The 25,471-nt window shown below is 40.6% G+C and overlaps 1 long non-coding RNA gene across 1 annotated transcript in view; it reads right to left on the bottom strand.

Moving 5' to 3' along the window:
* Positions 1 to 7,129: 7,129 nt before the first annotated feature.
* The window catches only part of LOC128851752 (uncharacterized), a 31,476-nt gene continuing 13,134 nt past the window's right edge, over positions 7,130 to 25,471 (bottom strand). Inside the window, exons 2-4 of the long non-coding RNA XR_008449178.1 lie at positions 14,570 to 14,723; positions 12,937 to 13,081; positions 7,130 to 7,199 (exon numbers count right to left, since the gene is read on the bottom strand). This is a non-coding gene — a long non-coding RNA (uncharacterized LOC128851752). The remainder of the gene's footprint in view (positions 7,200 to 12,936; positions 13,082 to 14,569; positions 14,724 to 25,471) is intronic.

The following is a 25,471-nucleotide window of genomic DNA, read 5'->3' as shown; positions in this document are numbered from 1 at the left end:
TTTTTCATCACGCAGGATTATGTGCATAGGGCCTAGCCCCACTAACATCAAGGGCAGACCTTTGAAGAGCTCCAAGGGTTGGTATGGACTTTTGATGAGCATACCCAGTCCCATCACCTACACCATTTGCTCCAGTTACCACAGATTAACCGGCTTTACTCTACTGGATATGCCTTTGATAACACTCCCAATCAGCATATAAACTAAGGCCTTTGAAGTAAAATGTATTGATAAGTAAAATCCAAGTGCAATTGGATGCATCATATATAGGCAGTGCAGGTGTGGGGAGGACAGCAGAAAGAATTCAGATACATGGTGTGAAACCTCAGTGATCAGTGGCAGGAGCCTGCGTTCTGTACTCTGGGTGAAACTGCCCGGGAGTCACTCAGCGACCTTTGCAGACAATAATGATGTGCCTAAAATAAATAGAAGTGCAGCTGAGAAATTTAGGACAAGACAGAAATAAGAGCAGAAGCTGTAACTCTTCGAAAGATTTATAATTTATGATCGTTCCACGGCATGAGTTCAACTGTGACCTCTCAGCTGGCAGCTGTCTTTATGCTGCTTTCTCCTTCCACCTGCCTAGTGAGAAAACAGCCACCGTCTCTGTGAGCATGGATAAATCTGTCATACTGACTTACACAATGAACTCTCTGGAGGGAGACTGAAGTAGTCCAGAGGATAAATCTAGCCCTCAGAAACAGTAGCAAGGTTGTCCAAGTTTACAGCATCTCGTTTTAACCCCTTTGGTGTGGACCTTAGTGGCTATAATTACAACTGGCACTGTCTGACATGCTGAAGCTGGGAATCCTCTGCAACATGATGGATGTCTCATTCAGGACAAGTCAGAGTCGGACACAAAAAGCATCTGGGACAGGCCAATGATGCAATACACAGATCTCATCTGATGTGGCAGCCCTGGGCTTTAAAGCTTTTCCCAAGGACATCCAGGTGGGCAAAATGGTTTTACAAAAGAAAAATGTCTTTGCTGAAGTGTTCAGATCACAAGGACAAAGCACTGAATTAGATCATTAGATTTTAAGGCCAAAAAGGCATTATTCATTTAGATGGATTAATGGGCTCCTTCCACTTCTCCTACCTTTCTGATGGGAATATGGCAGACATGAAATTGATGCCAAACCTAACCCATGCCAGAAAGACATTATCTTCTAATAAAATACCTCTCAGGCAAAGCATCTTGGTACGCTCCAGCAAAGTACTTTAACCAAACCAAATGTCTGTCTCTGACTGGGGATTACAGTTATTTTCAAATGGGATCACTGTTATTTTCAAATGAACAATTTAAAAAACAAATATCAGAGACTACTTTTTATTCACCGTTAATATTAAGAATTCATATATAAAAAGCTTATAAGGGCTTTGAACTGTGATTCATCTATGTTGTGATAGATTGTAAATTCATTCTAACAGGTAGTGGATGAATGGCCCATCATCATAGCTTATCTAGAACAACTCTTGCAGATGTGCTTGGACACCTTTTGAGCACTGGCATTCGTTGAGCCCCACAGAGCTTAGTACAAAGGCAAAGGAAACCACAGTATCATACATTACAGGCAGGATCAGTGCCAGCACTACAAAACCCCCTCTGGGTAAGCCCGTTATTCTCACCAGACTTAAGTATTATTCATGCAATTTCTTTCTCCTGTAGATGTCATTTGCAGATGAGCCAGATACAGACTCATGAACAAAGTGTCACCCCAAAACATCTGCAAAGCCACGTTCAACTTCATCGTATTGTGGCTTTGCTCCGGAGGCAGGAATAAATGGCAAAATAATTCAGTGAAGAGAGTCTCCTGCATCTACCAGCCCTATTGGAAAGGCTGCTTGGTAGCAAGAATTATTTGTATTTTAATTCCAGGTCGTTAAGAGTGCACTGTCACTGCTCTATGTTATTTTCATCCCTCTATCATTGTCCTCCTCATCCCTGTTTCACGCAGGATTTACAGAGTCAACATCCCCTGCAATTTTATTTCCTTCATTCCTCAAACCTTATCACAGACTCAAGGCATAGCTTTTTTCTATTGTGCCTAAGTTCTTTCCACCATTTTTCCCACTGTGCTTAGATTTCAATAGTGCATAACATTTACCATTTCTTAACCAACAGAAAGAAAACTTTATTGTGTGAAAAGAGTATCATTTGTCTGGAACTCACGAAATTACAACTTCACACAATGGATTTGCCACAGGCTTTCTGTTCTATCACTGCAATATCACTCAAACCTTCTGGTCTCTACATCTCCATCTGTAGTCGCAGGTAATATCTCTCTCTCATCCATATTCCTGCTTTGCATTTGAAACTTTCAAAGAACGGGGGGACTTTTCATGCAAAAGAGCATTGGCCAAAGAGGGCTCGGTTTTCCAAGACAGTCTTATGACAAAAATGAATGTCAAAACCAATAATCAGAGGCACTTGGTAGGAGTCGCCTTTGGACTATTTTGAGAAGTTCTTCTGCCATAGAAGCAGCCTGCAAGAAAGGAACTGCCCTGTGAGCCTCCATTGTACTCCCTTGAGGACCAAAAAAAAAAAAAAGAAGCTCTTAAGAACTTCCGTACAAATGCTCCCATCCAAGTCCCACAGTAACTTTATGAATAATTGGGCAAAGAAACCATGCAATGTGCTTTCAGACTGCTAAAACCAGGTGCTCGAAGGTGGCAGCTACCCTCAGCTTCACGTGACATGAACAGAGCACGGGGGTACTTAGACACCTTTACTATCTGGCAGAACTGGGCAGTGGCCAAACAACCTTGCATATGCTTTTCTCATATGCATTTCCATATTGCTTAATTATCTGATCCTGAAAGCATTTTGTTAGAAGCTGTGTGAGGCACATTCCAGTAATGGAGCCGTACTACAGTTTCCAAGATTCAGTTCATAAAAACACCATGGTAACCTTAATATCCCAGTCACTGTTGACAATACAGTAGTGTAAAGTAGCATAACTGTCTGCCAGTGAAGGTAACGAACGGGTGGCATGTGACAGATAGAGAAGGAGGTAGAGATGGAGAACAAGCTACTAGTCAGAAGAGGAAAACGTCTGTACCCTGTTTCTCTCCTGGTAGAGATTTTGTTCTCAAGCATTTCACTCCTACATTTCAGATATGAACCTTCTCTTTCCTTGCTTTCCCTCTCACAACATGACTTGCATCCTCACAGGGCCTCACATCTCTATTAAGAGTATATTCCCCTGTGGTATTAGATACTGTCACACAGTAGAAAGTTGTCACTAGATCCTATAGACCCAAGAGGAGAAGATCTCTCCAAGCACATGCTTTGACACCCTTAATTAATGTTCCCCTCCTCAGATTGCTAAAATCCATTTCTGAATGTCTGTCTTCAGGAATATCATGTTCCAGCTCCCATTTTTTTGCACAAATGGGAGCCCCTGCCTTATCTGAACTGATAAAACTCTTAAGCATGACAGAATCATAGAATCATAGAATCATAGAATCATAGAATCATAGAATCATAGAACAGTTTGGTTGAAAAAGACCTTTGAGGTCATCGAGTCCAACCATGTCCACTAGATATCTCTGAGTATCTTGTCTACCCATTAAATACCTCCAGGGATGGTGACTCAACCACATCCCTGGGGAGCCTCTTCCAGTGCCTGATAACCCTTTCAGTGAAGAAATTTTTCCTGATATCTAAATCTAAATCTCCCCTGATGCAACTTGAGGCCATTTCCTCTCGTCCTATTACTTGTTAGTTGCGAGAAGCAACCAACACCCTCCTTGCTACAACCTTCTTTCAGGTGATTGTAGACAGATGTAAGGTTCCCACTCAGCTTCCTTTTCTCTAGGCTAAACAACCTAGCCCAGCTCCCCCAACCACCTCTCACAAGGCTTGTGCATCAACCCTTTCACCAGTTTCATTGCCCTTCTCTGGACAGATGCAAGGGAAACAGGTGAGTAATTCAAAACATCCATAACAGCAACAGGATCTGTAAAAGTGGACCCAATCCCATAAATTCCTCAAAATGATATCTAACCAAAACCAAATTTAACTCCTGCAAAAAAAACACTGTCTTAATGAGAACGCATTCTTACAGATTAGTTCCTTCTAAAAAAAATCACTTGTGTAGAACCTAGTTTCTAATCTGAACCACGACTATTTATATTCACTGTCTCCATCACTGATCTCATCCACACATTCATCATAGAATCATAGAATGGTTTGGGTTGGAAGGGACCTTAAAGGTCCAGATCCAACCCACCTGCCAGGGGCAGAGACTCCTTCCACTGGATCAGTTTGCTCAAAGCCTCATCCAGCCTGGTCTTGAACACCTGGGTTGGGGCATCCACAACTTGCTGTATTATGAGAAATGTTCCCTTCAGTACACTGGTCATTGTCCTGGTGGTGTCTGAAGCAATAGATTGAGAGAGCACAGAGAGTAGCAGCACACGGTGTTACAAGTGCAGCAAACTGTTTTCTTCTTCCTTGCCATTAATGTCTGGAAATGGGATTGCTGGGTCTGGATGTGGAAACTCAAAAAAAAAAAAAAAAAAAAGCTGGTGAACAGCAATAAGGAATGTTGTTTGCTCAGCAAGATTTGGAAAGAAAGGAAATGATCTATTTTGTGAATTGAAATTATCCCCTTAATGAATTTGGCTCACTGTTTCTAGTAAAAAAAAATTATTTTTGTAAAAAAGTGTCAGCTGTCCAAAAATACTGAACAGCTGTCCTGAAATAGCAGATTTTCATGTATGTTTTTTTAATGATTCAGTCCATTCTGTAATTTTGCAATGAGAACTGGAGACAGTTCTATTTTACTTGCAAGAAATATGCACAATATGGCATGTGCCTCATAATCTTCTGTGATTAATGTATAAAAATACAGTCACAACATATTTATACAATGGCTTGTAGAATTATAGAGATTGATCTTGGTTTCACTCACAGCCAATGGTTAAGGAGCACTTTAATCTGCCACAGGTGAAAAGGTAATGCAAACACTCTCATGTTTATTTAGGACAGCAACTGCGAATATTTCATGCCATATTTCGAATACAAATACTCTTTGGCTGTCTCCAAATGAAGGAAATATAAAGTCATTGGTATATGGCTTTCTACGATCTATTGTAAATATTAAAATTACACAGGTCATTTGACCCAAATTAAGATTTCTGCCTGTTTTCTTCACAATCTTGGCTTTCAGAGGACTGCAAGAGGAAGCAGTCTCCACGATGACATCACAGCGTTGCAAAACCCACTCCATAATGAAGCAGGAATGGTAATTCTGGACATCCTTGGCAAAGGCATCAAGCAACCTAAAGGCTGAGAGTGATAGTCTGCTGTCACCTGAGTCAATGGAGAAGCCCCCTTTGCCTTTTAAGACTAAACGCTGTTTAAAAGAAATGCCTACATTGATAATCTTCTTAAATCTCTCTTTTTTTCCTGAGGTACCGGTTAAGACCTTCACCTGCTGCCAGCTGGGTTTACCACTTTGGCATTCACATGAGAACCCTTACTAAGGAGTCTCCAAGGAAGAGCTTACACATGCCAGCCATACTTAGTGTTCAGCAAGTGAGATGAGATGATCATTTTATGTAGGCCTGGACTCATTTTCAGAGCAACAAAGGAAATCTCCTATAATGATCTAAGAGGTGAGGTGTCCCATGCAAATCCACTCATTGCATAGAGCACCTCTTCAGAACAGTCACAATTTACTTCAAGTATTTTCCCTCAGGAGGTTTCTGTTTCTTCTGCAAGCTGAACTTCCAAGTCTAAAACTACTCAGTGTACTTCTTGTGCTTCATGTGTTAAGGAATGAATCTGCATCTCAGGCCACTCATACAAAAATCTCAATTTTATTCTGATGTTTAGCTAAAACACTAGGTCAAGGAACACTTAAGCAATGAATGACAGGATAAAACCCCAGCAGCAGCAAAGTATTCATGCATCAAGTGGCATTTAGATCCCAGACTCTACCTGTCCCCCATCTTAACCACATCACCTTCCCCAAATCCCCATCTGCTTAATCTCTTTTTTTGCTGAGTTTTTTGCAGATTTAGTAGATTTTTACAGTTCATCTCTGCTCTGTAAAACCGTGGGGAGAGACTGGAAAAAAACGGAGACAAGATGAAACAGGAGAGATCAAAACAACCCCAAACACATTCTGGGTCAAACCGACATCTGATACAGGGGCTCCATCTTCATTGAAGTCAGTCAAGTTTCCACTGCCTGTGCTCTTCAGGGTGAATTTGGCTCATGACATGGCCTGAGATAACTTATTGCCTGGAGCCTCGAGTACCTCAGCTCAGCCTTGCAGTGATGAGGAAACTGTGTACAACCGCAGAGTTACTTTTCATCTACTTTGAATATTCAGGTGACCCAAGTAGTCAGTCAGTCATGAACAGAAATATATGAAGCCTTGGGCATTTTTAGTTTATCAGACTGAAAATATTGGACAGAAATTATATCCACCAGAACAGGGTTACTCTGAAAAATGAACTCTAGCTATTCATTCAGATGACAGCTCACTTCTGCCTAAGGTTAGTAATACAGGAGCCGCCAGATACTAATGCACTAGGGCTCAGGAGACCCAGGTGCAGGACCAAGCTCTAACAAGGACTTTGTATGCAATTTACGCTCAAAAGAGTTACTATATAAAACCAGGTACCTGAGTTAGGAGCTGAGGATCCACATGCATTCAATGAAGACAGACAAAACACCCAAGGTAGTCACTGCAACCCTTTAGCAAAATGTTTTGATTGTAGAGACAATTTTATTCATTCCTAACATTGGGGGACAAATATAACCCCACGCAGCTCTTTCTCTGGCCCACCTCACAGCTCTTTGGAACATGGGGAGACACCAAAAATGTTTATTTGCATCACCTGATCCATGTTGAGGTTTGCATCTTGATGGAGAGTGTGAGCAGTGATACACACATCACTACAATGCATACTGTCCTGCATGAAAAAAAGCTTCACTGGGAGCGGTTTAGAAATACAAATGTGGCACAGAGTTGTACAATCACCAAGACCAATCCAGTCTACATTATCAGTGGCATAAAAAACACACTAAGGCTTGCAGTATACTCTTAAGTAGCTTCTTCAGAGCAGGTGAAGATAAAGGCAAATAGCACTAACCGGAATGTCTTCTTTTCCTACTCCACGTGATTTTGGCTATGCAGAGAGGGCTTGAGAATTCTCTCATTCCTGGACAGGTATCCCAGCTGCAAGAAAACAGAGTTGGCTGGACAGAGAGTACATGCTGAGAAGCTGATGCTGAGTCACCACCTCCAAAAGAAACCAATGATTCTCTGCCTGTCACAAGCACTAAATCCTCATGTAAAAAACAAAAAAGCGTCATTTAACACTGTTTCACATGGAAGTCTTCGCACAAGTTTCCACAGTGCTACCCTACTTTGCCCTGGTGCAGCATGCTTCTAGGCACTCAAATGTAGTGTTAGTGTGCAGAGAGGTTAGAGAGAACAAAGTCAGATCAAAATATCATTTCATCCCTTGGGTCTGTGAGCTATTGGCTGTTAATGTAAAGGAATTATCACACACGAGGTTACTTCTAGAGGCAGCCTGGCAGGAATGCGTTCCCATTCAGTTAAAGACCCTTCACAGGGGGTGATAGAATTCTGTTCCTTCAATATCTTTTCATTCCTTTTCAAGCATTTATACAAGTATTTAGGGGCTTAACCTGAAATGAAAGAAATTCATTTTAGGTTATGTGTATTAAGAGGCTCTGGGACTCCACTACCTGTCTGACTGTGCCAAAGATTTTGTTAGCTCACTCTTTTTTTTACCTCTGGTAACTATCAGTAAATTCTAGGACTGGATTATTCTTTCCACCTGAAACAAATTCCCTTTTCACACTGAGAAGCATTCAAAGCATTTGAAGATGTATGGGATTCATTCGGCATATTTACTGAAGAATTTAGTTGTAATCACTTATAAACATCTGTTGCATTTTAGCTCAACTAAGTGTAAAGAGCAGAAATATAATGACGTGCATGTTGGATGCCATATCTTGGAAAAAAAACCCACAAGTTATATTCCTCTTAGCCAGCACTTGATCACCAAAAAAAAAAAGGAAAAAAAAAAAGTACAACCTACTGCTTGGGGAAGCAGAGTTGATTAATGGGCTATCCTGTTAAACCATCTGCTCTTGAGGACCCAGCTTTGAATCCCAGTGCCCCTAGCTGGGTCAGCACTTTTTCTTGCGCTGAGAAGTGACATTAACTCTGTTGGCCTTTCTTTTTAGCAAGGAAGAAATAGTCCATGGAATTTTATTTGCCTTTGAGAAGCAGAAATAACTTCCCAGATTCTGAGCTCCAATGTTAGCAAAGTTTAGTGATAAGGAAGTACTGGATCAGTATTGCCTAGAAAAAAAAAAAAAAAAAAACAAAACAGAAAAAAACAAGTAAATCTACAATTCAAGAAGACTAAGTTCAAAATGTCTCTCTGGGAGCAGAGAATAACCTGATCAGCCTTGGAGTGGAATGTCATAAAATTAAAAGGAGGAAAAAAAGGACCTGGGGCTTCTCCGTGGCACACAGAATGAATGCACTTCCTGACATTGTCTTTGATAGGGTCCCTGTCAGCTTGTCACTTGGGCAAAAGGTAATGCTGGCTGAGCAATAAACGCTGTAATAATGTTTCAAACCCTTTGAACTAGATATCACAAAAGCTGGGGGCAGTCAAAATGCCAAATAAAGTTAACTAAGCACAAGAGTGGAGGCCAGAGACAGATGCTGTGAGCTGAATGTCAGATCAAGGGATGAGATCAACAAGGTGCTTTTAAGAGGCATTTCCTGGTTAACTCGGGAATCTCTAGCAACCTTTGTAGTCTTTCATCCAAGCCTTATTAAAAGAACAGAGCGTGGGTTTTTATAAGGCACACAGAGATGCAAATACACATTCATTTGAACTCATGAGATCTAACCGGAACTCTTTTTGGGTAGCTGCTCTCCCCAGTTCAATGTTTCAATTAAAGTTATCATAAATAGAAAACAATGAAATGAGAGATTTCAGCTCTGTAAAATTGACATAACATTCAGTTTCTTGCTTTCAGTGCCAGGTGCCTTACTACCTAGACGTTAGTAGTAACTCCTTTTCCCCCTCCCTATAAAATTATTTTCATCAATAATAACAATAACTTAGTAACTTACTGGTATTTTGCACCTGAGAAGTATATGGAAAATGAATGATAATCATGCAAAATAGTGCTCAATCTGACACAGGCATTAGCTTCACAGTTAAATCCCAGCAACTATGGGCAATGGTTGGACTCGATGATCCAGTGGGTCCTTTCCAACCTAGTGATTCTGTGAGTCTGTGAGCAACTGTCTAAGATACATTGCACCTTAAGCATTGGCCAGAATGGGAAAGATTTGGAAAATCATGCCAGTAGGATTGCCAGAGCCCAAATCCTCAACTCAGCAAGAAGATTGCCCTTGGCTTCCAGTGCCAGGGTGTTCCTGCAGCATTTCCTCTAGCAGCCACCTGGGAACAGTATTTCTAAGGTGCCAGTGATGTCCCAGCAATTTAAAATACACTTGTCTTTCAACTTTGGTTCAACTTGGTGACTCTAGGCTGTGTTTAGTCCCTCACTGCGGATACCACCCTTACATCATTGCAATTACTTCAGTTCGCAGGCTGTGGTGGGAGCCCAGAACTCGCAACCTGGAAGATCAGGCAATCTGGCCTTTTCCTTTCATGGACATAAATATACATGTGTTTGTATGTAAACACATTATGATTCTTCGTATTTGTCACTGACATGCTGCCATTCTGTACAATAGAGAAGGTGGAATGTAGATATTTTGTTATACACATGCAGATACGTGAACATGTTTGTGTTAACATGACACATATGCCAGACAGATATTATGATGACTTGGTGGCAAAAAAGACAACATTTTTACAGATGGGAAACACCAAAAGTGGCAAGTTTTTTTCAACTTGAATGCAGCCATCAAGGACTCTTGCCATGGCTTTCACAACACAGACAGAATCATGATCCAGTGTTTTCAGATTTGAATGATTAACCATATGTGTTTCACTGAACATGCTGAGCCAGATACCACTGGCAGCGCCCACTTGAAATCCCTACAGTCACATCAGAATAACACAAGAGAAAATCTGCCTCTGATTACTGAAAAATATGTTGTATTTTCCTCACAACTGATAGTTTGGTCTGGCAGTAGTTTAACACCTAACAGTATTTTGTCTCTCCCTTAGTTCTTCTGCTCTTGCAAACATTACAGGAGAAAAGTAACAAAAGTGTGCAGCTATCACCTCTCATCTCTGACATGCCTGTGCATGGTGTTGCTTCCTCTAAAACACATTGATCGCTGTTCCCACAGCAGCCCATGTATTAGCATCATTAGGTAAGTTATAAGTGAAATTTGAGTGCTGTTGCACTGTGCGCTGCAGAAATGGACTTCAAGAGATGATCTCAAGTACCTACCAATTCAAACAAATGTGATAAAAAATGGTTGGTAGGAGAAACAGAAACACAGATGAGACCAAATAGACACATGCCAGAGCTAGAGGAAAGGAATATGATTCATCCTGCCCAGTTCATTAATCTGATGGCACTATGCTTGACTCCATTTATCTTTAGAAACAGGAGAAGCAGACAAGTTCAAGCAGCAAATTTTTTCACATTGGATGGACAGGAAATGTTAGAAACACCCTCTAATGTGTGGCTTCTGACTGAAATAGTCTTGACATACTGAACATTGTAGAACATTAAAGTAATGTCAATATTTATTATACAGATATGTGTATTGATTGTGCAGTAAAATGATCCAGAGTAATATATGCTATAATAATTGAACTCCATTCAGAAAAAGAGCACTGACATGCGGAGAAGGAAAAAATTACAAAAGACTATGTCAATTTATTAAATTAATCCACGTGGGCATCTGATTACTGAGTAAATAGGAATAGCTACTACTAAGCACTAGACATCTTGCATGAGCAAACAAAAAAGAAACTAAGGCCACACTTCTAAAATACTCCATTACAGCCTGTTGGGGTTTGCAGTTTAGAACAGCCAAGAAATTGGCTGTAGTAGTCCGTACTGCGAGCTCAGTCAGGTGCCCTGTGTCCTCTCTCACTCGTTTGCCTTTTCTTATGAATAACTAATGAATTTCTACATTCAGCCTTACTACACAACACATCAATGCAGGCACTGTGCTGTGCTTTGACCATGTGGATGTTACCATTTACAGAATAGCAACCATTAATTCAGAAGATTTGGATAAAATAAGAAAGATTGCACTTACTTCCACATTCCAACGGATGTGGCATCTCATTTCCCCCTCTCCATCTTTCCTTAAGTGTTTGTTAAGGAAAAAAACAATAGCCTTTTTGGGGGGATTTTCTTTGTTTTTATCATCTCTGGTGAAATAGGATTTATTTAACTAAACCAGCTGTACATTTAAATGTCTAGGTTCACAAATTATCTGTGTAGTCTTCCCAGGCTCCATTTTGCCTAATTGCTGGCAACAATTCCAACCACAGGACTGCTTATACAGCATATCTCCCACCCCTTCACTAGATTACTGATTCTTTTTGCTTTTAAAAGGCCAATGATAATGTTTGGTATTGAATTAGTAATGAAGTTCCAATTAAAGGCTGTGAAGCTGTTTGGACTTGCAAATATCTTTTAGGAGTATCCAGCTACATGGTACCTGGTGTTAGACAAAGCCAAACATTGACCCAAACCATCCATTTACAAACCTGTTTGCAAATCTGAATTTGATTATTCTTGTAACCCCTGACTATGCACCAACCTTGTAAACATTTTCTGCCTTGCAGGAAAACCAGCAGTGATAAATCTTGGGAAAGGCCATAGTTCTGACCCAGCATGAACCAGAAAGTGGCAGAATTGTCCTGATGAACGTTTCCAGGCTGATTACAAGCTAAAGAAGCTTTTTATAAGCTCTAGATAAACATTTAGCATTTCGCAGACCCTCACACTGCTATTCTGGTGGCCACATCGCTCTGCAACACCCACACCTCTAGCCTGTACTCTCAGAGGCATCAGCTGTAAACAATGCTTAAGAAAAGGCAACGTTAAATAGCCCAAAGCAGACAAAAATCGGCCAGGAATAAGACCACAGTCTGTCTGTGTCCCCATGTAGCATGAAGTTGTAGGTAACGATCAGCATTAAACAGCCAAGTAGCTCCCCTGATTTCATTGTCCTTCTTTGTGTGTTTTATTGTCCTGTCCTAGAGGCAGAGGGGGAGTTAGGCTCTGAGACAGCAGCAACAACAGCTCCAACACAACCCTCCTGTCTCTGGAAAGGACAACTTATCACTATCATCTGCCTATCACAGAAACACCTTGGTCTACATGGCTAAAAGAAAATGAATGAGAAGCTGTTAAAACAAAGAACTTACTGAATAACTGACTTTTTTAGTGCTTAATAATTCTGCACCCTATTTACTGTGTTTTCTAGTAAGATAACAGATAGATAACAAATATTTTTTCTTGAAATTCAGAGCAGACTATGATCAGGATGTTCTAAAAGCTTGGTTTTATTCTACCCTTTATTACCCACTGACAACACCAAGTTAGGCTTAAACTTTTGTTCCTGGACCATTTCTCCCAGCAAGAGTAAGAAATCAATTCCTAAATCGCACTATCAAGTGTCCAGTAGTGACGCTGAACTAATTCAAAAGCTCCATTTCACTTTAATAATCTCATTTCAGAGAAAATCCCCTTTAGAGAAAATTTTTGCTTCTGTAACTGCTCCAGTAGTTGGTATAACGCAATATGACCAACACATATTCCCAAGGCTAATTTGCTCAGGTGCCTGCAGTGGTAAAAGCAAGGGGCCATGCTACGGCAGTGCTGGGCACAAAGATCTCTGCCTGCATTCACCCACCAGCTCCAAGCCAGGTGCCCACCCACAGCAATGGCCACAAATTAGGAAGCCCTGCAACCTGCTGCCAAGAAGCTGCTGCTCTACGGTACTTGCTGGCGATCCCACTGATGTGGCTGCGTTTTGAAGGTGTCACAGCAGGACACTCCAGACCATACGGACTCTGTGATGGCATTGAGACTTCTCAGTCTTTGAGATTTCAGTCACTTTAGGGGAAAAAAAAAAGAAAAAGAAAAATGAGATGGGGTGGGATGAAAGCAGAATCCAGATGGAGAAAAGGAGCACAGTCTGTTTTGGTTTTGTTTTGAAAGGGGGCTTTTTTCTTTTTCCCCCTGAACTGAAACTGGTTGCATTTAGCTTGCAGCCCTGTTTGTATGGTGCGGATACACTAATGATTAATGATGTGCCAAGTGGTTCAGAGAAATTCAATTCAGACCCACAGATACTTGTCAGTCCCCAAGGAACAAGAGCATTTTTTAAAACTGACCCACTAATTACCCATGAAAAGATTCAGGTAGTAGAGCACACTTGACTTTATTCTCAGTGGCAGCAGCACATCTGATTTCAGGGAGTTTCTTTTACTTCCTTAGTTTTCCTGCCTCAAAACTTGAAAGGCCACTGTCTAAGATCAGCTTCCACTCCTTGGTAGTTTCCTAAATTTTCCAGATGATATTTCACACAAGGATGTGTCATTTCATGTTGTATCAATCACATTACAGTATGTCACTTAATATAGCATAAGGCAATATGATTGACACAATCTGAGATGACTTGTCAAAACACAACATGTCAACTGGGACATTTGTATGTTTTGGGTTTGTGTATAGACACAGAGTCTTCACAGGGTGAACAGTGGAGGGAGGACACTCTCCCTTCTTTAAAAGTTTTCACACTGCTTTCCATGTTGGCGATTCATAAGCATCTGTTCAATACCTGACATTTCTTCAGTTCTCTTTCTAGGCACCTCTGATAATAAATTACCAGAGCTTGAGTTTATTCCAACCTCTATTTATAATGGACACCTTCTTCTGACATATAAAGTGCCCTGTTCCTTATTGTTGGAGAGTGGCATAATATGAAAACTCATTACAATTAACCACTGGTCCCTTGGTGGCATCTGATGCTAATTCAGCTCCCAAACAATTAATTTGGAGTAACCTCACAAAGCAATCCCTAAGCAACAGTAATTGGCTAATTCCCCTCTACTTATGGTTACGCTCATTATATTACAGACAACTTTAAATCAGGCTGTCATCGCTAGTTCTTGCTGTCACCGAGGCAATTCAGAAGGATGAGTTACTACATCCATGATCACTTCTAACCCGTCTGCGGAAGGAAAGCTCTATCCAAGAATTCTGGGAAGGTGGGAAATCCCAAGCCACTTTCTACAGGAGTTTGAGAACACGAGCAAGTCACTGCAAGGAAAACTACATAAATTACAGGACTTTAATTCCTAGTGAAGAAGCACTAGGAATTAATTTTAAGGCTTCTCAATGAAATTGTAAGGAAGGTATGTTTGCCATAAGATTTCCCGGAAGTATGGGCTGGCAGAGGGGCCCTTTCATGGCACTAGGATTTCAGTCGTGTTATCATATTCTCTGGGTTCTTAGAGACTGGCTATATGGCAAGGCGCTGACACTCACCAGCTAAACCAGGACCACAAACAAAGAGAGTTCAAATATATCTGCACCTACCTGAAGGTTTCAGGTGGTTGGGTCCCATGCCTTGACTCTTCACTTAACAAGCAGAGCTTGTACTTCACAGGAGTGTTTTGAAGCTAAAACTCACAAATGGTGGAAAGATGTGCTGGGACTGGTGAAAAGCAGAGTACAGAAGGACTTCACAAGCCTGTCAAAGTAAAGTAGATCTTTCTTGGACTGCTGCCACTTTTTGCATCTGGGGAAATAACTTACAGTGGCAACTGTATAGCCAGATGTTGCAAAACTAATATTTTAAGTTCTTTTTTTGTGGCGCAGCATGGTGCTACATAGATGTATCAGAACATACTCTGAATATGCCAACTCAGGTACCAGGAACGGCATGGTCTGCCCAAGACAGCTGTGTCATCAGTCAAAAGCCATAGCAAAACCTATGTGATTGACTTAGCATCTCCAGCACAGAGATAAGACAGTTCTGCCATGGCATATGGTATATCCTGACCTGACGAGCAGCTGTAGGGAAGTCAGAAGTGCAGGTGTCTGCAGATATGCCATCTCAGATCACATCTGAACTGTGGTACCTGGCCAGAAATGCAGTATCTCATATTTATTCTGAGACTGCAGAACTACAAAGGGGGAACAAGGAAAATATTAACTACAGTACACTCAGATGAAACTTGTCACATGCACCCCACCTCCCCCCAAAAAAGAATCTTCAGAGATTAAATGCTTCTATTTTCTCCAATATGTTCAGCAGAGTTTTCTGCAAATGGCAGCTCACATTGACGTTTTTTAACATTCAACATGCAAAGATACTCAAAACCAATCAGTAATTTGTAAGCAGCTGTGAATCAAGAAATGCACTGTTCTGTCATTACTGTCTCTTCCAAGTAACGTAGTTCTTCCTGCTACTAAACTTGCATTCACAGATGGGGTACAAACTCAGTGGCACAAAAAGAGTGAGAAAACTGGACAGACGAGACAGAGTGGTTGTCACATTTCCTTTGTAGTGCTCCTAATCCGGGGAATCAGAGACCTTAGAAGTACAGACTGTAAAATGTGAGAGACTACCTCATCCTCAGGCAGCGTATTGTCACACCTCAAGTAATGTCCAGCTCAGCTTATTTAGTCTATCATAAATGCCAGCTACAATAAAAAAAAAAAATTAAAAAAAAATTTATAAAAGCAAAACAAAACTCAAACTTTTTCCTAGCGGAAGAGTAATCAAAAGTTCAAAGAAGGTAGAGAAATCAGCACTGAGAATTCCCCTGACTTCTCCCAAAACCACAACCCTAATCATCGGTTCTTTCTGCAGGGCAGTGCTCAGTGCTCCTGCACTCATCCCATCCCATGCTACCTGGTCCTTGGCTCAAGGAGGCACTTTGCCACCCATTTGAGCAAGGCAGAGATTGAACATGTAAGCCTATTGCAAAGCAGAGGCTTAACAGAAAGTTGGATGTTGCCTCCACAAGGAAATGCTCATCTCCTTCTTTGTGTAGAGCCAAAGTTCTCAGTTTTACAGAATTCCTGTGTGTTGCTTATTACTGGACTACTTTTGTGTTTTAGCAAGAAAAGAGGAATGATCCGTAGTTCATCTGAATTTCAAAAACACAAGATGAAATAAGACAAAAGCAATTATAGATTGAGAACTGTACCCCAAGAAGGGCACATGAACAGCTGTATAAAGGACGTAGCACAGCTAGAGCTATAATGCTCTCCCTCCCCACCTCGAAGCTATTGCAGGTGTAACTCTCTCCTGTATACTGTAGATTCATTAGAAATTGTCTAGACAACAAAATTATATTTTTGAAAGCTGTATCAGTTTACTGAGACAATCCATCACAAGGCACTGGGTGGCAGAGAGGGACAGCACAGAGCAGAGACAAGCCGGCAGATTTAGGAATGCCTTGGCTATGTGAAACAACTGTATCTCTGAACATGCAACCACAGACTCCATGTAGTTAGGTGCACGTTGCATTTCTTATGGTGGTTAAAGAAGTGGCTGGACATTCAGTGATCTTTCACAGCAGCACTTGTCTGAGATAACTTCTTTCCACACAGCTGTTACAGAGCTGGCCAGAGAATTCAGCAGGTTAAAAATAACTGTGCAAATAAAAACAACAGTAACACCTCAGTGCCCGTATTTCTGTTTAATATAACCTAAGCTGTTATCACTACCAGGAAAATACTGCATAAAGTCTCACTTGCAGAGACAGCACCTGAGCCAAAATCCCTCTGGAGCTCTTAACTGGTATGATCTGAAGGTCTCATCATAAAAGGCACTGAAGAAACATCACCTTCCCTTCATATCATGTAAATTGAGAAGGCTTAATTCTCACAGTACATCTACAGTATAAAAAATAGTGATCTTTATTGCTGCACATAAACTTAGGCAAATACAAGATGATACAAAAAAATCCACCTTTTTTTTCCTTCTGTCAGTGATGTAATTCCCATTTATTTCAGAGGGGAACATGGCTGGGGTCAGCCTTTTCAAATACATCACCTACCAGACGCATGACTAGTTCTGAGCTCAGAGCCCACTGGATTTCGAGTTTCTGCATAAGTTCCCCAAATCAGCTAAGGCAGAGAATTAACCTAGTGCTGGAACACATTTTCTTGGTAGGTTGTTCCAAGTCTTCTCCCAACGTTTCAGCTTGCCAAGCTGAATGGCCAGTCTTATCAAAGGACAATGAAGTTCCGGATCTGAAAAATCCTGGAGCCAGGAAAGCCTGTGGCAGAGCCAACTCCAGACCTGACACAACAGCCAAGGGAAACTTGATTAGAACTTGGTGTGAATGCCTTCCTCCATCCACATGGATTTGCAGCCTTCGAGTTACTACTTTGCATTTCTCTCAGAACAAACCCCAACTCTCTGAGCAATCTTTGGTCAACATAGTCAAGTTTCACGTCGGTTTCTCATTAAAATTTCACACAGAACTTCTAATTTGGTGTGACTTCAATGCCCATGGTTATTTGAAACTGATCTCATGAAGATCAAAAGCAGGTCAGAGCTCCTTCAGTACTTAGAAAAGCAGGAGTAATGCTGCAGTTTTTGCTTAAGCATTGCATCATTTTTGAGCTGTTAATAGCCTCTTCGCAAGTGCTTTCAGGTTTGATTGCCAGCGTCTCACATTGTTTTAGCCGAACTTAAGCCTGGCTCATTATTATACCCATAAGTGTAGCTAATATCACACATGGTCAGAAGCACTGCAGTGACCTCTGTAAAACTACAAATACAGATTCAGCTTTCCATGAATTTTTGTACTTAAAAATAAATGTATTAAAATGCTAACATCACTTCAAGGTCCTTCATATAGTTTAATTATATACCTTCAGTCTGGCATAGATAATGAGTAAACATATTGCTATCGATGAGCTAGAATTATCACCACTCTTTCATTTATAGAATTTGATGGAATAATGGAACAGTAAATTCTCCCTGTGGTAAAATTCCCTTCCTCTGAGGGAAAAGGCTGCTCTGCCAGCAGGGGCAGAATCTGCACCACAGACAGCTTGCTGTCAGGAAAACTGACTTGAATTAAAACAGTTAACTAAAGTGATCAAAGTCAGTCAGAGAAGAGCTGCCTGGAACAATTCTTAGCAAAATATTTTTTTGATGAAAATATCCTGGTTATGTCAAAGCGAGACCATTTCACAGCAATATCCATTTCAGCAAAGTTTTCAAAAGGAAGATCTCAGAGACCTGGGCTTGACTGCTCTGCCATTGGGAATGAAAGAAATATAAGCCTGACTTCTTTCACAAAATTCCCTTCTGTGAAATGCTCAGGAGCCCTTGCCTCTGTTCTAAAGATGAAGGAAAACAAATACTTCAAAACCTCAGAAGTTGTTGCAAACACTGTCATTCTGTGGCTGGCCCCACATTGACAAGGTATTGCTGACTCTGCTAGCTCTAGGTATTACAAAACTTGTGGTGTGTAGGTCAAAACCACTAAGACCACTAAGATCAGGTTATGCACAAAGGGAGTGGGAAATACATAACATTTTCTTTTTTGAAATGTAAAGTATTGTTATTCATTTCCTTTCTGATAGCAGCCAAATACAAGCAGATTGAACAAGTGTGGTACAAAGGGCTTAGCAGTGCAAGAAGGCAGATCTACTGATGCAATAATATCAGCTGTGAGGAGATAAAAATGTGTAAAAATACAAAAAGGAAAACCTAACAAGTACCGCATCTTTTAGTTAACTTTGTACTGGCATTTTATGCACTTTTTTTGAAGTGTACAAGAGTTGACACTAAGGACCTTGAAGATTTATCACAGGAAAAGATGTTTGCACTATTAAAACAATAATAATAATAAAAAAAAATAAATTCCCCCCCCGCTAAGACTTACAGTGAACTTGCTCTTAACAAGGTCCCCAAGGGAACTTCCAAGACAGTTTCAGCACCCAATTCTTAACTCCTCTCCCTGCCTTAGTGCTTTAATTTCTTACCATGTCTTTCTCAGCCTCTCCCACCTCACTGGGGCTTGTCAAACCTCCTGCACTCTCCACTGACCTTTCCAGTATCTCTCCAGCTGTCTCTGGAGCTCAGTTCTCAGGCTTCACTGCTTCAGGTTTCTTAAGCTACAGCACAAGCAGTCATAAGGCATGATCTCATCTGCCATGTCTCTTCACAAAACAGCAAGTATTAACACTTGCATGAGCTTTTGTCCATTATACTTTTGCGAAAACATACACCACAGCAGAGGGCCACTCAGAAGCAACAGGGCAAAAAGCAGCACTTACGGGGGTCAATGATGTACATCACCACAGAACAGAGCCCTCAGGTCCTTCTGCAGAAAAAAAAGCTACGGAAATTTCAAAATGTTAACTGAAGTTGTTTACCTTACATTGTATTCATTAAGCCTGGACTTCCTCAGGCCGCTAGAGACATGCAGCACACACTCCGCTCCACTGACAAAACTGTGTTGTTGACTGCAGGAGAATAATCACAGGAACCCAACGGATCATAACTCCCACAACAGGGCACGAAGGGGAGAAGCAATTTTCTCAGCTAACCTTGTCCTAGGCCTATAAGGGCTCAGTAAGATCATAACCAACACCTTGAATTATATCCTGAAATAAACAGGTAGCCAGAACACAGCACAAATCTCAAGATTTATGGGCTAATAGTAGGTGACCTCCAAGAGAAAGGTTGCTACAGGCTGTACTTGCTGAAGGCCTTTGCAAGAACAACGCCAAGCACTAAGCACAAACCCCAAGGTGATGAAGGCATAGAGCACATGCATCACTGCAAAGCCATCTTCACTTCCAGAACAGCCGTAAATGAAAGAAATAGTACCATAAGGATTAGAACTAATGAAGTCTGGTTCCTTTCTTATTTGGCTCTTGTAGTTGATTGACTTCTGTGTCTAAACCGGCACAAGAGTCTGAAGGGTTTCTGGCAACAGGAGTATTATGAGCTTCCTTCCTGTGTGGATTCTTTGGTGTTAAATAACTTGTGAACTCACACTTAAACCAAGGCTGAAACCACTAGCTTTCAATCAAGGCTCTGATAGCGTCTCTTCCCTATCCAGTTTATTTTCCCCAACACTGGGGGAGCTTAGTTACCTTTGAGCCTAAAACTCTTACTTCACGTGAGTTTAGAATGAACAATGCTAAACTTACATATAATAACAGGGGCACATGCACAGATATACACAGAACTCAAATAACCTTCACCTTCCTTCAAAGCTAAAGTGACAGTTGGCTATATAGGGAAGATTTACTCCTAGTGGCAGCAAGGGGAGCCAATGATAATGTTTTCTGAAGAGAACAACAAGTTCATCTTTTGACCTCTAGCAAGTGACCAAGGGACATCACATCTCAACACAGATGACAGTTTGTGGAAATATCATGAGTCAGAGGCAATATATAAAAATGGGTTGCATTAACCAAGCAGGGGTGCAGTTACCCATCCAGAACTGTCTCAGACCAGTCTTTATAGGGCCTCTAAGCAGATGCTAAAGTCTTATTACTTCATCTGGTCGCAAGAACCCATTTTAGCAAAGAGGTTCAGACAAGGACCAAAAAGTAACTTCCCTTTTAGGGCAAAAAGCCTTCCCACAGCAGAGGGGCACAAGAAATGGTAGGGGAGAGTGATGAAATTTTGGTGTTTGGTTCTGTGACAAAGAACATGCTGCTGATTTCCAGTCCCATCAGTATGATAGGTTTTTCAAATATTCTTCATAAGGAAGGAAAGAAGTAAACACAAATAATAAGGTGAGGTACAGATTAAAAAAGTCTGGGCCAGACTATTCCTTCTATACTGCTGAGTAGTATAAATCAGTGGTGGTACCCATTTCAGCGTTGCCAGTTTCCTGAGCTGAGCCACAAGACTCTTGGTCCAGCTCTGCTTATGATTTGGTGTAGAGGTGGGATAAGCGTTGCTCAGTCCTTCTCTCCCTCCACCCCAAGTCATCTACAGATGTCCAGAAGGCCACTACTTGAAATTTCCATTAATTTTTCCTGAAAAATAAGAGCATAGTAACCAGCACCATCATTTAAGAAACTATGAGCAAAACCAGGGGTGCCATGACAAAAGAAAAAGACATTGGTTAGGCAGTTGGCTGAATTTTATTTAATCCCAAACCTATGCCATAAGAAAAGATGATATATAGCCCATTCTGTGTTGCGGTTAATCCCAAAGGTTAATTTTGTTGCAGGCACATTGTAAACAAAGGGGATATTTATTTCAGAGTCCAAATACATTGCAACTGAGGGAAGGCAAAGGGAAGGGCAGTTTGCACTATGGATTAAAAGAAAACTGCAAGACCAGGCGAAGCCAGTGCTGACAGATTCCCTTATTAAAAAGTGTAGCCTTGTGGAAGGCTTGCCATTGACAGCCCTGATGCAGCCAGACTTCAGAAACCCAGGCACAATTGGAAGACTGTGCTGTGGCCAGGACAGTGGGGCTAAGGGGCACTTCTAATTTGTCAAAGTTGTATCTAATTCCACTGAACAAAGTTTGCAAAGAGAGATGAGCCGAATCCACAAATGATTGCTCATTCACCAAGCCCTGATGGAAAGATAGGCCAGCACACAGCTTGGGCTTTGTGGAGTAACCTGAGCTGCTCCAATCAACTTTGGATAATTCTGCCTTGTGGGCATAACAGTTTTCCTTGTTTCTTCTTTAATAGGATTATTCCTCACAATATTAAAAAGATAACATCTGTGTCTTTCAGTGTCCCCATAAACTTTTTCTAGGTATATGAATGATGCTTCAGGTGGTTTTGTTACTATTTCTGATATTGACTTATGAGAAGTGAAGATCTAAGGGAAGGACTTGATTCAAGTCTGACATTTGTTCCATAAATAAACTAAAATCTCAAACTTCCTTTTCAAAGAGAGATCTTCAAAATTGACACAGTAAGAGAAAAAAAAGAAGAAAATTACCACATTGAACATGACTGTGAGCCAACCCCTGGATTCACTCCACTGATTAGAAAATCTTGCCAAATACCTCCAAAGGGCAATCCACCTGTATTTACAGTCAGAGGAGGCTATTTATAAAAATGGATGTTGGGTTGCCAGTTCTCAGAAGAGAAAGATAATTAATATGTGTTTTTTTAAAAAATATTTGCCCAAATTAAAATAGAAGACATAATGCCTTCTATCACAACTTAATGATATCCTCAGAAGAAAGGATGGAGGCAAACCATTGCTTTCCTCTCCAAAGAAAAAGAGAGTTTGTTATAAGAAAGTATTGCATTACATTGTCATCTAGAAATGATCCCATTCCTGCCCTTGTACATGATTTTAAATGCAGTAGCCCTTACTGAAACTCTATGAAGGTAAGATGGAATAGAACATGGAAATCTTAATGCAGTGTATTAGGCAAGCAAAATCGGTGCCCACTTTGAAGCCATCAAAAACTGAATGGTTTGCAGCTACCCGACATTTTCATGAAATTAAGTGTTAAAGACTTAAAAAAAACAGCCCTAAAAGATCCTCTCAGCAGTGTTTTCAATTTGCAAGGTCCATTATTTGGATGAGTCAATGCATTATTCCTCACTTTATTTAAAACCATGCCACAGCGAGATGACCAATTAACTTTGAATTTGTCTACACCTGAATCTCATACAGATTGTTTTAACTTTAATCTGGTGGTAGAAAAATCACTGCCTACTGAGAGGCAGAACAAGTTCTGTCTGGAAATACATTTCAGATCCCACTGCTATTTATGTGCTTTCCAGCAGCCTTGGCTTGTATTTGCTTGTTTGCTTGTATTCTCTCTACAGCAAACAGACCATGGACCAGATTCTGGGGATGCTGTTCCCATGAGGATGACATAACAGCAGTTGCTTGATGATATGATATGCTAAAAGGTGGTGCCCACATTTTGAAGTGCAGCTAATAACGTCAGTTTTCTGTTTACTTGCTATTTAGCTTGGGGTATTGTAAAGCTATCTGAATTTCATTATATGTCACATAACCAATCTCATTTAAGGAGCACCCTTTAAGTAAACTGCAGTTAGAAGTAGCCAAAATTATCTGAAATTTCTTTTATATTACTATCTAAAAATAAATATATAATCTATATTTTCTAGGTTTTTAAAATTAACAACATTGCCAGTAAGCCACTGCTAAGTGACCAAGATCATTCCACCTCAAAAACTTACAACCTAAAAAACCTCAGCATTTTTGTTTTTCATTTATTAAGTAGATCGCTAAGAGAGGCTCCACTTTCTGCCAGGTCTTTGCACACACACCCCCACAAAATCCTGCTGTGTGAAGAGGCAAGGGCAGTCCTGCTCCTTTCTGCACCAAGAGAGGATATATTGTGGTGCTGACTTGCTTTCTCTTCACTGAAGTACAAGAGAAAATGAGGCTGTAAATCTGTTTGGGTTTTGTTTATTTTTAATAAATACATGAATTTTAAAACCAGACAGGACCATTTATCTTCTAGATAATCATTTGACCTTTTCTCTAATCTAGACCAAAGAATCCATTTCTGGAATTTCTTTCAACCAGAAATTCTTCATTTAAATATTCAATCCACCACATCTCTTGGGAAATTCTTCTACTAAAGACTTAGCTTTACTAATAAACTTGAATCTTTTCTTTCACCTAAATTTATCTATTTTATACATACAACTAGTGGGCCCATGCTGTTTTCTTCTAAATCAATGATTTTTGTTTGGAGAACAAAACCAAAACTTTTCAGAAGTTTTCTCCTGTGAAGGAGTGTGTGAACTCTTAAACTCTCCCTTGAAGTAATTTAAATCTTGCATTCTGCCTTGCACATTAGAAAACAGCAAACGAAGCTGCTGGATTGCTTTTTCAAGGAACAAACAAACATTTCACTTGCTTGATGAAAGGGTATGTAAGCAACAACAACAAAGAAAAGGTAGAACCTGAAAGACTTGGGACAGCATCGCAGCACACAGCCCCTCTCCCCTCCCTACCTCCACCATACCTGTCACAGATTTGACTAAAAAAATTCTCCTCTTAACTGTAGATGTAATCTAAGCTTGTGCTCCACCCTTTGACAGCTCACTGTTTGTGCTCTTCATCTTGGCCCTAAGAGATGGCATCCTGAAAGCATCATGAAAAATTCTCTGTTGCAATGCAGTGAAATTCTGATGAAGCTGACAGCATTTGCAGGCTTCCAGCAGCAGAGGATCCTCTGCATTTCTGAACAAGCTGCAGATATTGCAAGAGTGTGATGTGGGCTAGACGCACGAGGTATCAAATACAGGGAGATGAAAAATGGCAAAACCTCTAAGATTGTCCGTCTACACACACCTTGGATATAAAAATCCAGACGTTTGCTGCTGTCCCTAGGTCCTTGGGAGCTGCTGGCGTATTGCGTTTCTCTGACAGAGAGTTGCCAGTATCTGCTGACCACTTATGGAGGCAGACAGGTGGCAGATACATTTGGTTACAGATCAAAACCCTTGTGGTAGAACCACGCTTATCAGGCTCTGAACCATAAGAAGAAAATTTGTCAGGTAGTGGCTTGCTCCACCAGTTTTCAAGGAAGCTTTTGCTGGCTGCTCTGAGGTTAGCAGAAGGGAGAGCAGGGCGCGGACTACAGAGCATCTCCTTAAGTAAAAGGAAATGAGAAGTAAGAAACTTGAGGTTTTTACTCTGGGTTGAATTGAGTCTCAAGTGGTGTTTGAGAGCTTAGCCACAACCTGTCCATATTTAAATAAGATGCAGTTTCATTTGGTCTGAAGCTCTTTCCACAGCTCCTGGGAACTTTTCAGGTCTTTCATATCCTGACCCGACACCTCCAGCCGAAATCCAAGGCTGCTATAGGAAGGGCTCAACGCCACATCCATATCACATTTTTAGGTGCAGGGAAGCTGCTGATAAAGGTACTGTTGAAAATGCTCTCATCTTTCTAACACCTTCAGTCATTAAATCCAAGACCACTATAAGAATAAAGCACTATGGCAGTTTTGTTATCATTACTCACCCTGTCCTAACCCCACTAAGCTACATAATAAAGAAAACAGTCATGTTCGTTTTTCATGTATACACCCATTTTTGCACACTTCTTTCCAGGTTTTCAATATGTTTTTATCAGCAGCAGAGCAAAAGTTTGCTGGTTTGCTTCAGTCTGATTTTCTGCCATTGCTTGTTAATTATTTACAATTAAAATTTTTCTTGAAATATTATATTACCTTTGCATTTTTCAAAAATTTTGGCTTTATTACAGATGTTTGAAAATATGGCTGTTCTAATTTTATGTAGGTAAACTATGCAGAGTGTTTTGAAAAATAACGTTGACTCTGTTTTCAGCGTCAGCAGATGTTTGTGACCATATTCACAAACCCTGTAATACTGCTGAAGGAATTTTGCTGGTTTGTTATAACACGTCTTCAAAGCACAGGCATGCCATCGTGATCTCTCAGACACCCATATCTCAAGAGGGGGTAAGTATCAGGAAGGAAACCTTCAGCTGGATTCTGGATTCAGTGAAATAGG

This window comes from Cuculus canorus, chromosome 3 (assembly GCF_017976375.1).
Source record: "Cuculus canorus isolate bCucCan1 chromosome 3, bCucCan1.pri, whole genome shotgun sequence".
Lineage (NCBI taxonomy): Eukaryota > Metazoa > Chordata > Aves > Cuculiformes > Cuculidae > Cuculus > Cuculus canorus.
This window is presented reverse-complemented; position numbering and strand designations above follow the sequence as displayed.